Source organism: Acomys russatus, chromosome 2, assembly GCF_903995435.1.
Source record: "Acomys russatus chromosome 2, mAcoRus1.1, whole genome shotgun sequence".
Taxonomy (NCBI): Eukaryota; Metazoa; Chordata; class Mammalia; order Rodentia; family Muridae; genus Acomys; species Acomys russatus.
Genome location: NC_067138.1, coordinates 33,149,624 through 33,167,237, shown reverse-complemented (window position 1 = coordinate 33,167,237; position 17,614 = coordinate 33,149,624). Strand labels below are relative to the sequence as shown.

At 47.5% G+C, this 17,614-nt stretch overlaps 1 protein-coding gene across 1 annotated transcript in view; it reads right to left on the bottom strand.

Annotated features, from left to right (window-relative positions):
- The window catches only part of Chd7 (chromodomain helicase DNA binding protein 7), a 185,092-nt gene extending 169,886 nt beyond the window's left edge, over positions 1–15,206 (bottom strand). The window contains exon 1 of the mRNA XM_051160028.1: positions 15,061–15,206. The gene's annotated coding sequence lies outside the window, so the exon portion shown is untranslated. The remainder of the gene's footprint in view (positions 1–15,060) is intronic.
- Positions 15,207–17,614: the final 2,408 nt, after the last annotated feature.

The following is a 17,614-nucleotide window of genomic DNA, read 5'->3' as shown; positions in this document are numbered from 1 at the left end:
CTCTTAGTCTTAATGGCCACACCTCTGGATTCACTCATACCCTTCGCAGAACTGGCAGGATCACGGACCTCTATACAGAAACTCACACATGTGCAAATTTGGATAGGCCTGGACTGCTAAAGCCCATTCCTAAAAATCCTGTTGACAAGGCAAGTTCTTTAGGGCACTATGGCCACTAGCCAACGGGACCAGAGCCCCAGCATCTCTCTACACCGTATCATTCCTAGAACCAACTAACTCCAGCAAGTGGCTCTTCTCTGGATCGCCTAGTATTTTCCTATTAATACCATGTTAAAATATAACACTATGGTGATTGATGCTCCACAGGCCACTAGATTAACCCATAAAAACCAAACGTTAGCAATGTTCCACTCAGGTGCCAGGACTGTGGCAATGGAGCCACAGTGACTTACCTCCTCGTCCCTACCCACATTCTGAACCAGCTGGAAAAGGGCCACACGGAGGCCACCTCCCAATGCCTATGATAAGGAACCTCTGTGTGATGATACCTGGCCGGCTGCATTTGGAGCCTTATCCATGAAAGATGCCCCGTAGCCCTTCCTCGGAGGCACAGAGCTGAAGCCAGCTGGCTCTGTGATTGCAGGAGCACACAGAGCCCATCTCCACAACTCCAGAGCCAAGGTCTCCAGGGCACAGGTGTAAGTCAGGGAGATGCCTGCTGCAGAAGCAATAAGAAGCAAGGGAGCCCCCACCCCCCAAATAGATCATCTCTCCATGTAAAGAAGAGTGCTGGGCAACTACACTCTCAAAGGCATTGGTGTGGGAGGGGATGAAAGGGGGACACAGGGACCCAGACACCAGCAGAACATTGAGTGTTGCCGATGTATTAAGTCCCAGCTAAGCAGCGGCCTGAGCCTGTGCCTGACAGCCAGGGTGGGTGCAAAGCCTAAGATCCAGAACAAGAGCCAAAAGTGAGCTTCTGCCGTTGTTCTGCAAGCAGGAAGAGGAGCCATGATGCTTTGTAGACAGGTTGGAATGCTAAAGATGGAGTCTGACCCACAGAAGGCCAAGGGCAAAACACCTAGTCCAGGAAGAAGGAATGCCAACAGAGGCTGCATAAGGGAAGGCTCAGGACCCCAACAGCCTGCTCGCCAAGGTCCAGAGCGAGTATCAGGAGATGGATGACCAGTCCACTTCAGACTGAAAGGATACAGCTTCTCCTCTACTTGAACATTAGCATCTTGCCCCAGCAGCACTACACTAACAAGCCCTGCACTAGCCCACTCACTGGACTACGTTTAACAGGCTCTTTTTGGAAAACGTTGTAGTTTTCACATCGTGCTGGCTTTCAATGGGTGCATTGCTCCCAATAGATGATGCTCCTTACCAAATCCTCTTTGCATACACCCTACTTACCACGCACATCAGAACTACTCCTGAAACAAATTCTTAATTAGGCCATGGAGGAAATGAGAATAAAACTTACTAATAAATAACAGTTACTTATCCTGTAGGGCCATTGGTTTAACAGCTCTTTACCCTGCGGCTCACTTTCCTCTTGTATGTTAATGGCTTCCCAGAGAATGGCCACAAATTACCCCCATGGAGGTAAGAAAGTAACATCCCTCCCCCAACATTCCAAATACATTGTAACAAATTATACACTGCATTTCCTGAGTCCTTTCCTTTTCCAAAGTATACACACTGAGAAAAAAAAAAAAAACAAATGATCTTCTAGCGGTGCCTTGGGGGTTACAAATGGCAACCAGAGCTGACACTAATGAACCTGGACCAGCCTAAGAAAAGGCCAGGAGTGCTGGGCGTGGTGGCACAGCCTTTAATCCCAGCACTCGGCAGGTGGATCAATGTGAGTTCCAGGCCAGCCTGGTCTACAAAGTGAGACCAGGACAGCCAAGGCTACACAGAGAAACCCTGTCTTGAAAAACCAAAAAAGAAAAAAAAGAAAAGAAAAGAACAAAGAAAAGGCCAGGAACAAACCTCAGTATACAGGAAAGAACAGAGAAGAAAGGTGTGTGAACAGAGGCAGCATGGGAGAAGATTCAGGACCCCAAGGGACTTCTCACCAAGGCCCTGGATAAGGCCAGTTATCAGAAGCACATCAGAAACAACCCAATAAACATGCAGACTTTAGAAGGCACATCAAATGTTTTTAATTCAATAAAGATGTCTTGCAGACAAAGCACCTACATTTTTGTGAGAAACACATAGGCAACTTTTACAAGAATTTGAACTCGTGCTTTAAATGGCTTGAAGCAGCATCTTCTCGGGACCTTCTCCCCTCCTGGAACCGTCAAATCAATGAGCAATTCACCGGTCGCCGGGCTGGCAGTTCTTCTACAGCTCTGCCTCATAAAGGTAGGACTGGTGTGAAGACTATGTTGTGACCCGGAAAGGGTGACCCCAACGATGTGAGCTCATCTCTGATTCCTCAAATACTGAGCTATGGAGAAAGACCGTCAAATGACAGCCACTCTCCAAGGTATGAACAAGCCTGAATTTCTGTGACTCCCGGAAAGACTAGCCACTCATCCTTTACCTTGAAAGACTGGTCATCCAAAAGCTAGAGTAATCGAATGAAGCATAGCAGCAGAGCCAGCCACCAGATCTCAACTACAGCTAAGGCTCCTCCTGTGTGCTTAAAAATTGTCAAGAAATTGCCAGGCGTGGTGGCATACGTCTGTAATCCCATCACTTGGGAGGCAGAGGTGGATCAATGTGAGTTTGAGGCCAGCCTGGTCTACAAAGCAGGTCCAGGACAGCCAAGACTACACAGAGAAACCATGTCTCAGAAAACCGAAAACCAAAAACCAAAAACAAAACAAACAAACAAAAAAAAAAGTCATTGCATTCCGTTTTTGTCCTTATTAGTGTATTCGCTAGTACAAAGTTTTCCCTTTTCTGCTGGGCACTCACAGCTAAACACAGTGACTCTTAGCATCCTAGTCTATCCTCAGGAAGCTTTTTTATTTTTTTATAGATTTATTTTTATCTTTTGTATATGCATGTTTTGCCTGCATGTGTGTACAACATCTGCATGCTTGGTACCCACAGAGCCAGAAGAAACCATTGGGTCCCTTGGAAATGAAGCCAAGGTCCTCAAGAGCGTTGGTCCTCAAGAGCGGCCATTGATCTTAACTGCTGAACCATCTCTGCAGCTCCTATTTAATTGTTTTTTAATAGGTGGGAAAGTGGTAAGGATAAATACTAATTTGGGTAAATAGAACTCTGAAAAATCAATACTCCTGAAACAAAGATTAACTTTTTAAGTAATTTATTTTTATTTTATGCACATTGGTGTTTTGTCTACACATACGTCTGAAGGTACAGGATCCTTAAGTTACAAACATCTATGAGCTGCTGTGTGGGTGCTGGGAGTTGAACCTGGGTTCTCTGGAAGAACAGTCAGTGCTCTTAACCACTGAACCATTTCTCTAACCAAAGATTTTTTTTTTTTTTTTTTTTTTTTTTTGGTTTTTGTTTGGTTGGTTGTTTTTTGAGGCAAGGTTTCTCTGGGTAGCCTTGGCTGTCCTGGACTCACTTTGTAGACCAGTCTGGCCTCGAACTCACAAAGATCCCCCTGCCTCTGCCTCCCAACTGCTGAAATTAAAGGTTTGCACCACCACACCCATCCCCCAAAATTAAAAATTTAAGGGTACCACAAATACATGTTTTAACCAGAAAAATCAATGTATTCGATCCTAAAGGACAGTCCTATAAATGTACAAAAGCTAGAAGTACACCATGAGAGTTTTTTTTTAACTTTTTGTGCACATACCATGGCATATATGTGGGGATCACAACTTGTAGTAATCTACTTTCTCTTTCATGTGGTTCCCAGGAACTGAACTGAAGTCATTAGGGTGGGCAGCAAGTGCCTTTACTCTAAGAGCCATCTTACCAGGCCTGGAATACATGATTTTCACTTGGGAAAGAAGTTAAGTAGCACCACTCAAGATTTTATCAGTCCTTTTAAAAATCTGCTGGCAAGGAAAACACCCCACAACGCACAAGTCTACAGACTTACACATCTCAACTCTACAGGCACCTATACAAGTGCTAGGTGTCCCTTAGCAACGAGGATACATTTAGCAAGCTGCTTCCTTACTTGACGGCATTTTGTGAGCAGTCTAAGGTATATTTACACAAAATTGGCTATCACATCACTGGGTAATATGATGCTTTGGGACCACTATATGTGAAATCCCTCCAAGACGGAATGGCAGCACTGTCTTGAGCTGTGTGTAAGGTTGTAGGGATGGTCTGTTAGCCTTGTGTGTTAGCAGACACAGTCTGCAGGTTATTTCTGAGGCTCCGTACCCACACAAGGCGATGTCCATACAAAGGACCAGAATGACAAAGCACTGTAACTGCGAGCCTTGTGGCATCCTGGTGAACTCTTCCATGAGCAGTGAGAAAAAGATGCCCAGTGGATTGTACCTGGGACAGGAAACCATACTGCAATGAGCTAAATAATTCACTGCTGTGACTGTCTTGGACTGAGCAGCAAGGACCACTCTGGCACACAGTACGTTTTGTGATGAGGCTGCGTCTTTCAGGTTGAACTGTCTGGAACTGATAAGATATGACATCTGAGGAGAGGGGGCCTCACACACTATAAGCCGTTAATAGGCAACTTGCAGCCTCTGTTTCTCTCTAGAAACTTTTCTAGAAAGTGAAGGCGCACAAGGTCTCAGCCTATTTCTCATATCTTTCTAATATCCGTACTGCTCTGATAAGGGCATCCAGAGCTCTTTCTAACAGAGGAGGCAAGTGTACCTGTCCTGACTCTAGTCAACGGGACCCATTAAATACCTGTGAACTTGGAAAATTATATTCAACGATCTCTAAAACTACATTCCATCCCCCTATAAAATGACAATTACTGTTACTACCTCCGCATTCTCCCTAATCCTACTTCAGGATCCAGTTGAGAACTGCCTGTGTAGACGGCTTTGTAAAATGCTAATGAGTCAAGTCCATGCTCCATAAACGTCAGCTATTTGGATCAGCCCCTTGAATCACTAGTTTTCTTTTAAGAACTTTCAACTGCTGTCCCGGTCAAAGCAGCAGGATAATTCTCTGGGAGCTTCACTGAGTCCCATCTTTCCTGAACCGGTTTCCTCAGAGTCTAGCTGCCGTTCATGTTCCAAGCTCCAGCCATAAGCTTATTCTCTGTTTAATCCCTTCCTCGCCTGAAAGTCAGAAGTCTGGAAATGAGAAGGTCTGTGTTCTGAGACTGAAGGACTCAGTGTTCCTGTGGACTTGGGTCTCTGACAGAACCAGACATTTTACACTTCAGAACTGATTGGCTCTGCCCAGATCACTGGCCATAAAGAGTAACGGCCAGTCAAGGAGGAAGAAGGAACAGTTAGTTGTCTAGAAAGGCATCCATAACTCAAAGCAGAGCCTGCTGGGGAAGCTGGCGAGGACGCCTCCCTGGCACGGTCCCTTTCAGAACCAGAGACTTTGCAGTCACTTTTGTGTAACCAACAGCGGCAGGCTCAGGTAACCACCATCTGGCCTTCCTGCTGGGTAAAGGTGCGTGCAAGTATGGACTCTCAAATGTCTAGTCTAAGGGAAAGTGAAACCTGCGGAGCCCGTCCCCACTGCAGGCCGCTCCTTCCTGTCTGCTCATTTAAGATGATCATCTTGGGAACCTTGGGAACAAAATCAAAGACGAGAGTTCAGGCATTAACAAGTGCCAGACTTGACGCCCTGTTTGAATTCCCGGGACTCACATGGTGGAAAGAGAGAGAACCAACTCCTACAAGTTGCCCTCAGACCTCCACAGGCACACATACGTACACATACACAATAAATAAATGTAACATTTTTAAGCTTAAGACACATGGCTTGATGGGTTCAGTGGCTAAAGGTCAGCTGGTAAAAATAACAACTGCTCACCCTATTGCTTTACCACATGCTTCTGGCAGAGTGAGTGCCCACCACTTCATCTCACCATAGCCTCAGGTGGGTCACTATCAGAATCTCCATTTTTATGATTCATACCTAGTCTTTCTGGCGTAAGAGGTCAAGTTTCCAGCCACTACAGGGTATGTATGTATGGCCGCCACAAGTGTTTTCCTCTCCACTGAGAGGAAGTGTCTTGGGGGTGAAAAGCACAGACTCTGAAGATCCAGATGCCACAAATACAAGTGCAACTAAGCAGTATGGACGGAAACAGCTCAGGCTGGCAAAATCCAGCAGAAAAATAAGATATGTGCTTGTAGGGTGTTGCTTGTACTTTTAAAGCACTTTTTCTTTCTTTTTCAATAATGTTTTGTTTTTTTTTTTTTTTAGAGCATTGATTGGTGTTTTGTCCATATGCCTGTCTGTCTGTCTGTCTGAGGGTATCAGATTCCCCTGGAATTAGAATTACAGAGAGCTATATGCTACCATGTGTGTGCTGGGAATTGAACCCGGGTCCTCTGGAAGAGCATCCAGCATTCTTAGCCACTGAGCCATCTTTCCAGCCCTAAAGCACCTTTTCTTATTTCACACAAGTAAATCTGGTCTGGGTGCCATTATTAGCTAAAATGCTATGCAAGCAGATTCTCGAATCTAGCCAATCAGGATTCATGCTCCTCCACCACAGACTGCAGTGGGATGCCGCCATGGAGCTTAAACTCTTGAGCCTCAGTCATCTCGGCTGCAAAACGCAGATAACGCCACCTAACATTGGGAGTTGTTCCTGATGAGTAATTGAAAGACCCATTTAAGCAGCACAGGCTATGGTGCTTACTACGTAAAGTCCTAGACTCCCACAGGTTGTTCTCTGACCTCTACACACATGCTGTGATACAAGTACACAAACACACACACACACATACACACACACACTATTTTAATTATTGTTATTATGATCATTGTTATTTTTTAAAGTATCTTGTTCTTTGCCTTTTTCAATGCCCAACACACAATCTAATCAAGACTTTGAAACTCCCAGGAGGTTGGCATGACCTTTCTGGCATGATCTACATACCTCAAACTGAATAAAACAAAAACCAGATGAAGTACATAAGAATATACAAACTACCATAATGGAGACTTGTAAGTTGCCTCTAAAGATCAATGGTTAACAGTGCACAGCCCCACCCATACATAAAGTAATTGCCAGGCCCACACACTGAAAAAAATACGTCTGATTTTAAGGCATATTCTTGTTGTAGAACTATGCTGAAACTGACTGTCACCACTTAGAACACTAGCAAGCCCTGCCTTGGAAGCTAAATATATGCTTTATTATTCTTGAAAGGACATCTCATTGTTTACCTGCTCATGTTAAACATACTTAATGGGTTTTAGGTGTGTTTAAATAATGCACACATATAGTTGTGTTAAATATCAACAAAACAGATTTCTACAATATCCCAGTCTCTCCCAGAAAAAAAGAAACAGGGGAGACAGCGCACCCCTTAAAGGTTACAGTAGTCCCCCAAACTGCTGCAGAATTAGGAAGAACAACCATTAGCAAGGTAGCTACAGTCCTTACTTATCAGGCACATTGCCAGTCTGACTGTTTTAAGATGAAGTTCCCAAGAAAAGGCTGCACACTAACGTTCACACATCCTAGCAGGTTCTCCACAGAAAGGCTGGGGTAGAAGCTCATGTCATCTGCCATCTCTCAGTAGCAGCAACTCTATGCCTGACCCTGTACTGATAAAATAAATACATGGTGTAAAACTCAAACCCACCGTGTGACCTCTGCTGCCTCCTGAGTCGCCCCGAAGTGGAGGAGAGGCAGCCCCTAAGGACACAGTCACTTCATGAGCCCCCTAAAGTCCACACTGCAGGAGTCTGCAAGCACCTTTCCATTACCTACAACTCAGGCAGCTATGACCTCTCCAGCCTCAGAAACACTGACTTAACCAATCAAAAGGAGGCACCTTAAAGGGATTTTGTAAACCTGAAGCTAAAGGAACGGGAGAGAGAGCTCAGTTAGGAACACCAGCTGCTCTTCCAGAGGACCTGGGTTCAATTCTCAGCACCCACATGGCAGTTTACATACATGCCGGCAAAACATCAATGCACATAAAATAAAAAGATAAATTTAAGACAAATGAATTTTTAAAAAAATGAAACTGGGAAGCTGGAAAAATAGTACCAGCAATGCACTCCCACCAAAGAGCTGGCAAAGGGCATCTGAAATGTTGGTCAGAGCATTGAATGTTATACTAAGAGACCCTCACACAAAGACACTAACTTCAAAGGAGACCATATTAATTTGCAGACAAAAAATAAAATACAGAACTTCATAATTTGTTAGCTCATATATTATTAAAATCCACCATTCAGAAGCTTTTCTGGGTTTGTCAATCAACACCTCTCCTCTGCCACCAGCAACCATGTTGAGTAATCCACTTTCTACAAGTGAACAAAGTATCTTTGAAGATAATTTACATATTAAACTGGTTTGTACATACTCCACTAAACACCAGGTAAGTATTCAGGCCAAGGCTGTTATTTTTCCCCCAATTATTTAAATAATATATTCATTTCTACAACACCCACGTAGGACCCAACTGTCTCAACACAATTAACTCCCTCCAAGTGAGAAACACGGCACTGAAAGCGCATGGCACCCACAAGCTATCTCCTGGAAGCCCAAGGACCCTGTCTGAATACATAACAAGCAACTAGAAAGAGCTTCCAGAAGAGAAGACACAGAAGGGCAAATGTGGCCAAGTCTGGTTACCACAGGATCCGTGCTCAGCCTCTGAGAAGCCAACTCCTCCAGAGCACTACATGTTAGGCTAGTAACAGAAAAATGCTACACATTAGGCCAGCTGCAATGGTGACCACCTCCTCCCATACCCTGAGCTTGCCAGCAATCCCCAGTGGGCTTACTAACATCTGCAAGGCGAAAGTAGTAGCTTATGCTTGAAAAGTCTGGAATACCACTAACAGTGGAAAGGAGGTTACAACATTACCCAACCCACAGGCACTATCAGTGATCTCAGTCATATGCTCAAAGAACTCATGGCCTTCTTCCTCATGTGCCGTCCAGTCAGGTGCCCACTGCCTCCACGAATAGCATCACCAGCCAGCCAAGGAAACAATGTGCTAGAACCTGGCATCCCCAGAGACCTCTCTTCCAGGACTCGTCCATCTTCCAACAAAAGCAGACTGGCTATTGCCCACAATTCTTCTGTTCTCCTTCCACCCAGCTACCCACTCGTGTCATCCCAATTCAGTTCATGTCAATAATGCTTAACACTCAGTCGCACAGTGTTCTTCAAAAATCCCAAGTTCCACACCTTGTCAATGCTGCCCTACCTAGCTGGATGCCGCTTTCCCTAGGGTCTCATCCCAAAGCTCTGAGATGGCCTAAACCTGCAACCTCCCCCAGGGCAAAGGGCACTACTCTCTTTCACATCCTCAGGCTTTCCTCTACACCAACGTATGGATGGTGACGCCAATGCCATCTCTCAACAGTGGGAGTTTCAGTAATAACCACTGTCTTCCCAGCGTCCACTACGCAGCAGCAAACCTCACAGCAGCTTTGTCTTTTGAAGCTCTACCAAGTCGTCTCATGTCACCGCTGTGTTTCTGGTCTGTACGACTGCACCTTTCGGGCAGTAAGCACCCAAAAGCAGCTGAATCAAAAACAGAACAGGAAGCCTAAGCAGAGTCCATATTCACTTGCTAGGAAAGCCAAGCCTGTTGCCTACACAGGCAGCACGAGGCTCAAAGGGCCACTGAGAAAATATCTACCTAATCCTACCTACATTAGCAGTCACCAACACACCTGACAACCAATCAACCTTTACCTGCAAATGTCTCTCCACTAAAATAATGCTTCCTATTCTCAAGTAAAGACAAAACAGACACCTACACACACATCTACACACATAACACACAACAACAACAACAAACTACCTTCTGAGAGAGACAAAACAGACACCCACACACACATCTACACACATAACACACAACAACAACAACAAACTACCTTCTGAGAGAGACAAAACAGACACCCACACACACATCTACACACATACACACACAACAACAACAACAACCAACCTTCTGAGAGAGACAAAACAGACACCCACACACACATCTACACACATACACACACAACAACAACAACAACAAACAACCTTCTGAGAGAACATTCGTGTTTGCCAAGCCTGACAAGTAAACAGTACAGCATCTAGTTAGGGTGGTGAACACATGACTCGACACTGAAAACAGTAATCAAACGTTGAAATAATTATCTCTGCCTTTTTCAAAATAGATAATCATGGCGGTGGGGGGAACCTACCACAGCGGAACAAACCACCACTGATTCAGGAGAGCCCTTAGGGGCCTTGTGCTCATATGCTTCAGAACTCTGAAGAAAGAAGGCACTCTCAAGTCCCTCCATGAAGAGGAGCCCAACTCTCCTGGAGCTAACAGGTTGTCAGGCCCATGAGCCTCACACCTCTCCCACACAGCACACCATACTGGGCACCTGAGAGACGGGAAGGCCTGGGGAGAGTGCTGCACTGACTGCATGGCCAGCTAGAGGCAGCTCATTTAATTAATCTCCTGCCTCTAAATTTTTCAATCTATGAAGGGAGGAAGTTCAGCAGCCTTTTGAAGGCCTCACACTCTAAATATCTGCAGGCTCAAGTGACTGTAAGATTAAATCCTGTGTGACAGTGTCTGTATGATCACTGCCTTCTATTATAACCCAGCTCATTTCACTTAAAAATTTAATATATTACTGCTGGGCATGGTGGTGTCCGCCTTTAATCCCAGCACTCAGGAGGCAGAGGCAGGCGGATCGCTGTGAGTTTGAGGCCAGCCTGGTTTACAAAGTGAGTCCAGGACAGCCAAGGCTACACAGAGAAACCCTGTCTCAAAATCATAACAACAACAACAATCAGTAGTTTTAACTATCCGTCTTGCTCTTGACTCCCACCATAATCCACTGTGAACTTCAGCCATATCTGCAACCTGGGTGATGCAGGCCAACACATCTTTGTATTTTATAGAAAAGAAACATGTAATCATTTACTCCCAATTTTTGAACTTTAAACACCACCAGTCATCTTCAATCGTCAAGGTTTTTAGAAGACTGAACAGTTTTTTCAAGAAAGAGGACTACTACTTTATCTTCCAAACTAAAGGTTCTAACGGCTTTAGAAACCAGTGAAGAAACAACAACACTAAAGTTCTAATTTTTAAAAGGCACAAAAGAATACCTCTTCTAAATGACATACAAAATGTGTCTGTAAGACAATTCAGGGCCAGGGAGGACCAATATGTTCGTTCCTTCAGTCACAGCAGTGCCTTTCAAACGCTCTCCCCAATGTTGTCACTGCATTTAGCCATGCCTGTGCCTGGGCATGTCTTTCCTGTGAAACCACCTGAATTTGGGGATTAATCACTTTAAAGACAACTTTTAGGAGCCATTCTTTTTCAGTTACACACTTTCTTCAGCCCTGACTTAGCATTTTCATTCTCATGATACCTTATTTCTAGGAGTTGTTTCTAAGACGGCCAAGGTGTCTGACTACTATGAAACCACAAGGCTCTATCTGGATGGTGAAGAAAGAAAGAACCTCACCACCTCTATGGCTCGCCTGAGAGTCAAGACAAGCAGTAAGCAGCCTCTCTGCTGCTGGAAGATAAACTCTCAGAGGGGAAGTGCTGCCTCTTACACAGAGTTCCACAGTGGAAGGCTTGCACAGACGGAATAAAAATTAGCTAAATGGAAGGTAATCAAATGGCAAGCAAACTTGATCATATACAGCATATGAAATATCATAATTCCAGGTTTGAGAAAAACTGTCCCAGTCCTGGCTCCCAAGCTGCACTATGGGTCACACAGCAGATGCACAGACAAGTGTATGCCTGTTCCATGCTGGAAGCCTGTGAGCACTTACTTAGCTCCTGAGTTTGCATCCGTGTGCAGAAAGGATGCAATGTTTCCTTCACGTTTAAAATCCTAAGGGAATTTAACTGCACCATGCTTACCTCAGTAAAAGCAAGGCTAACAGAAAACACTACTTACGGAAAAAATATTGGTAACTGTCCATAAGTCAAGCTGATTAAAAACTAGACCAAGCCTAGATGAATCCATAAAAGTGCTATGTTAACACCAAGTTCCTGACTACATTAATACTGGCATCTATATTTTCAACCTCAAGCACTGGGAGAGAGAGAAGGGAGGTGGAGGAAGGTTGAAATTTAACTACCATCTACATAACACTATATTTCTTTATTCTGTCCTCTGTGGTAAGGACACAGAAAAGGGAATCACTTTTAAAACTGATGTCAAAATAATTCCGCTGATTAAGCCAGTATAACCAGAGCTTGGAATTCATGAGGTTTTTTTTTTTTTTAAATCTAGAAATTCTTTGAACTTTGAAAGCATAAACATGGGATAAAATTCATAAACCTCAAATTTACCAATCTGCCCAGATTGAGAGGGGGGCGCCAAGAATACTGAGAAAATATAAATAATCCAAACACACACTTGCAGGAAACATCTCAAATATGAAGTGTCACACTGAGGAAATTCACCTGTTACAAGCCTGTCAAAAATTCATTATGTCCCTTAATCAGCAGATTACCAGAAAGAGGGAAAGGGAAATGCCATATTCACTCAGTGGACAAAAAGAAAAAAAATTTTTTTTTCCATTTTAAATAGCTCCTAAAATTTGCTGATCAAGTCCTTTCCCATTTCCAATTTTTCCTTTTACTGTTCCTTTTTTTTTTTTTTTTCCTTGCAGTTTTTCAGGGAAAATAAACTTTTCATAAGCAAACTGAAAGACTTAAAATGTCTCCTACTTATCACCTAGAAAGGCAATCCTAGTCCTCTGTGCCCCAAGCATCTAGCTTTCAGCCTCTTTATTATCGTTGTCAATGAATGGGCCCCAGTCAAATGAAAGCTGCCATTTTAGGGGAAAGACTGGAGGGCTTTCTGTTGTGCAACAGCGAGACAAAAACACTGCGCGACAGATGTACTCTGGGGGCTGGGGGAGGACCCAACTTCATAAAAACCACTGCTCAAGTTATTTCTCGGACATTATTGTAATCGAAACGTAATTATAACTGGAATAAATCAGGTACGGAGCTGCTGGGTCATCGCCACAAAGATTTTTTTTTTTTTTTTTGTCATCGTTAGAACAAATCTGTGAGGAAATAAAAAGATATATTTTTCTCCCGTAGATTACCACACGAATGATGAGTATTCTCCCTCCTACTGAAAGAGAATTGAGAGAAAGTAGCAGTGAGCCCCTTAAGAAGGTGTCACCCACAGCAAAGATGACTTCAATTTAAAATTAAAAAATACAAAGAATAACCAGGGCTCTCACAAAATTATTTTAAAATAATTATTTAATATATGCCAGAGATCCAGCTTAGAGGATAGACACAGTTTAAGTAAGTTATTTAAATCGATTTGTTAGATAATATACAATGGGAAACTAAAAAGTATACTTAGCAAGTGGAGAGCTGGACAGTGTATCTAATTCTAGCAATTCAAAGGAAACTCTCCATGTGGGTTGCTACTTTTCTTTTGTCCATTGTCTGTTCAGAAGAAGAGAGAAAAAAAAAAAAAAAAAACTAGTTTAAAACCAAGGCGTGAACAGTCTCTAAAAGTGACCTCCGGGGAGAACCCTGCTGCCGGGCCAGAGCACTCCCCGGGCCGCCCGCTCCACGGGGGCGCTCACAAAGCGGGCTGCCTGGCCGGAGTTTGGGGTGCGCTCCCACGGCGCGGGGCTCCTCGAGGCAGAGCCATCCGGAGAAAGGCGGCTCGGGAATGATGGCTGCTCGGGGCCAGCGGCCCCTTCCCCGGAGCCTCCTGACCAGTCCCCCGCCCCCGCCAGCCGGTGGCCCCCTCCCCGGGCCGCTCTCCCCGCGCCGCCTCGCCCACCCCGCACCGCGCCCCGCCGCGCCCCGCCCGCGCCCCCAACGAGCCCTGTCCCCGGTGCGAAGCAAACAAACAACGCGTTCCTCGCCACCCTCCTTCCTCTCCCGCTGACCGCTCGGCCTCCAGCCACCTCGGCCGCTCGCGCTCGGAGCCGGCTCTCTACGGGGGCACCGCGCAACCCCGCCGCTCCGGGGCCACCTGGCGACCCCCCGCCCCCGCCCGGACCCCCGACAAGCCTGGGGGAGGGGAGCGAGGACGCGAGTTGGGATCGCGGATTAAAGTCGCTATTATGCCGCCGCCGGCGGCCGGGCCAGCTCGGCAAGGTGGGGTCCCCCGGTCGCCCGCCCGCGCTGGCCCCGGCCCGGCTCCCTTTCTTCTCGTCCTCGCGCACTTGGGAGCCACCGGGGAGCCCCAGAAACCCCTGGCTGCGGGCTCGGAACTCCGCGGCCGCCGCCGCCACCGACTGGGCTCGGGACGCCCCCCGCGCCGCGTGTTCGCGCCGCCCCCGCCCCCGCCCCACGCGGCGCCCCGCGCACTTTCCCTGCCGCCGACCCACCTCGCCAGTGGCCGTCCCCGCGCGGGCTGGCGCCGCCGCGCCCGCAGGGACGCACTTTGTTCGCGCCGGTGCGGCCGCCGCTCCCAGCGAGCGCGGCGTGGTCGGGCCGGAGCGGGGGGCGGGGGCGAAGCGGGGGGCGCCGCCGTCCCCGAGCCCCGCGCTCAGCGCCCCGCGCCCGCGCGCCCGCCGCCGCTCGCGCCGGAGTTGGAGCCCAACTTTTTCCTCCTTCCCTTTTCTCTCGAACGCAGCCGGCAACTCGTGCTCGGTGCCGGCGGGAGGAAACGCGCTCGCGCTCCCCAGCGCGCAGACACGCTCCCTCCTGTCCCCGTCCCCCCCGACGCCGGCAGCACAACAAAAAGCCATTTACATGCGAGGAAGTGACCCTCGGCCGCCCCGCGCGCCCCCGCCGCCGCCGGCCCCGCGGACGCAGGCAAAAGTTGGGGCGCCGGGCGGCGCTCGGGCAGCGGGTTCGGGCCCCGCGGGCAGCGACCGGGCCGGTGGCGCTGCGCTCCTGCTGACCGCGGCCCCCGCGCACCTCTCCCCGCGCCCCGCACACGCCCAACTCCCCGCTCGCAACTCCGCGCGGCCGCGGCCCGGCCCGGCACGGTTTCCTGCCGCCGCCCCTCCCGGGGGCGCCGGGGAAGTCTTCGCTTACCGGCTCGCTCGTTCGCTCCGGCTGATCCGCCACCGCGCGCCGTGGGGAACAAAACGCAGAGCGGCTCCGGAGTTGGCTCGGCGGCCGCGGCCGGGGGTTGATCCACGGACGCGGAGTTGGCCGCGCGCGGACGGGGCTCTGGCGAGTTGCGGGGTCTCCGGGTCCCCGGGCCGCCTCCTCCGCGGCGCTCCTTTGTGTAATTCCACTCGATTCAAGTTTAATCCGATAGTTCCCGAGCACGAGCGCGTCCGCACCACCACGGCTCAACCCCCGCGCCGCCGCCGCCACCGCTGCCGCCGCCGCCGCCGCCGCCGCGGCCCCAGCACGCCAGCGCCTGCGCGCGCCCTGCACGCCACGCGCACGAGCCTCCGGGGCCGCGCGCGCCCGCGACCGGCTCCCTCCGCGCCGCGCCCGCGCCCGCGCGCCGCCACCTGACGTCAGGCGCGCCTGGCATAATTTATGCAAGAATTCGGCCGGGGTGGCGGAGGCCGCGGAGAGGCCGAGAGAAGGGGGCGGCGCAGCGCGGGCGGCCGCCCCTTCCCGTCCTGCGGGGCGCCGGCGCAGCGGGCCGGTGCCGGTCCCGGTGCGCGACCGCCGCAGCCTCTCTGGCCGGTTGTTGCAAGCTCTCGGGCGCGGGTGCAGACCGTGCCACGTTTCCGCGCAGCACCTTCCCGAAGCTGCGGTGCGCCGCCCTGGGGCAGGAAGCCGAGGCCCGGAGCCCGTAGTGACCCCCGGCCACCGCGAGGGGTGTCCAGCGCCGCGCGAACGTAGGAGGCTGGAGGTGTTTGGGTGTCTCTTCTGTAATTATCCTTCAACTTGAAATAATTTTCCCACACGAAATACCTAGGATAGACGTCTTTCCTTTCAAATAGATCCATTCTTGCCTCACCACTTGCCTTTGCCGACGTCCTCGGTGATAGGACAGCTGGATCTGCCACTAAATCAAAAAGTTTAACTAGATGGCATTGATTTAGGTTGAATTTGTTAGCATGCCAAAAAATGAAGGGATAGCGCAGTGGTTATGAAACAAAGAAATAGAATGTGAGCCCATTTTTAAACGTGTCAGAACTGGAGTGTTTTCATCATTCCCTCGCCAATGTGGCACTGAATATGATCTAGCTTTAAATACCCGACTTTCTTGCCCATTTCTCTTTCCGTCACAAGATGAATATTAACCTTAAAGAAATGTTTTAATTAAAGTTCTTCTTGTGTAATAGATATTTAAACATTTACTAAGCACCTTTTATATACATAACGCTGAGCAAGTATCATTTATAAATGGTCAACAATTGCAAACTCTTAAGGTGGTTTTATTAAGTTAAAGACTGCACTTGCTTTTAAATGAGGGAGGAGGTATATAGGCAGCTATAACAGATGAGTTAGTGATTTGGTACTATTGAACTCAAAAATCCTAATGGGTGCTAATCTTACCCACTGATGGGGATACTACTACTGAGCCTGGAATCACACTTGTTTCATGTGGACAAATGACTTGCCAAAACTATTTCATTTATACTACAACTTAATCAGTTAAACATTTATTTTCTAATAGTAATAATTTTATAAATATTTTATTCTTTTTTTAATATTTTACAATCTGCTGCTTATTTAAGTGTGTTGCTTCTGGCAGTCTTTCACTATAAATTGAATTTTAAAAGAAACATCTTCATCAAATAGTTTACAGATAATCAGCAAAAAATATATTAACCCCGCAGGAAAAAAAATCTGACACTGAAAACTGAAAATTATAAAAAAAATTTTAATAGCCCCAGTATCATAAACCAAAATCACATTTGTGGCATAAACCTCCATTTACAAAATAAGACTATCATAGATACTGGGCGCGCGGGGGAGAGGGGGTTGTCTCGCTAATCAGATATGTAGCTGTTTCAAGACAATTTACAAGCTTAAAAAGATGACCTCTACATTTAATGAAAGTATCATGTTTCAGCTGTTCATCAACAAATAGCTCCACGTGACAATAAGGAGGTCCCCTGTTGTGCCCTTGTATATTTCACTGGAAAGTTGGGACCCTTTTGTAACATGCCAAAGATAAACACAGCCACTGTGGAGCAAAACATCAGCAAAGTATCCCCTCTAACTTGGTCTCCTCTTTAGCCCGCTAGTCCGGTGAGCAGTCCAGGCTTTCAGAGGATCTGCTGGAGAGCTCGAGGGGCCTTGAAAAGACGAAGACTCTCAGGCATCGACCTAGGCAGCTGTGTCCTTCCTTCCAAAGCCTCAGCACCCACCCACCCCCACTACCCTAAGCCTGGAACATTTCTCTTTCTCTCTCTCTCTCTCTCTCTCTCTCTCTCTCTCTCTCTCTCTCTCCTCTCTCTCTCTCTCCATCTCTTCTCTCTCTCTCTCTCTCTCTCTCTCTCTTCTCTCTCTCTCTCTCTCTCTCTCCTCTCTCCTCTCCCCCCCCCCCCCCCCCCCCCGCTTGCTTCACTCTTGAAATTTTCCCAAAGAGAATCATTTGAATTCACAAGCTTTAGCTTTAAGTATGCAAATACCTTAGGGCCAGATAAGGGTCACTCACAGACAAATGTAAACT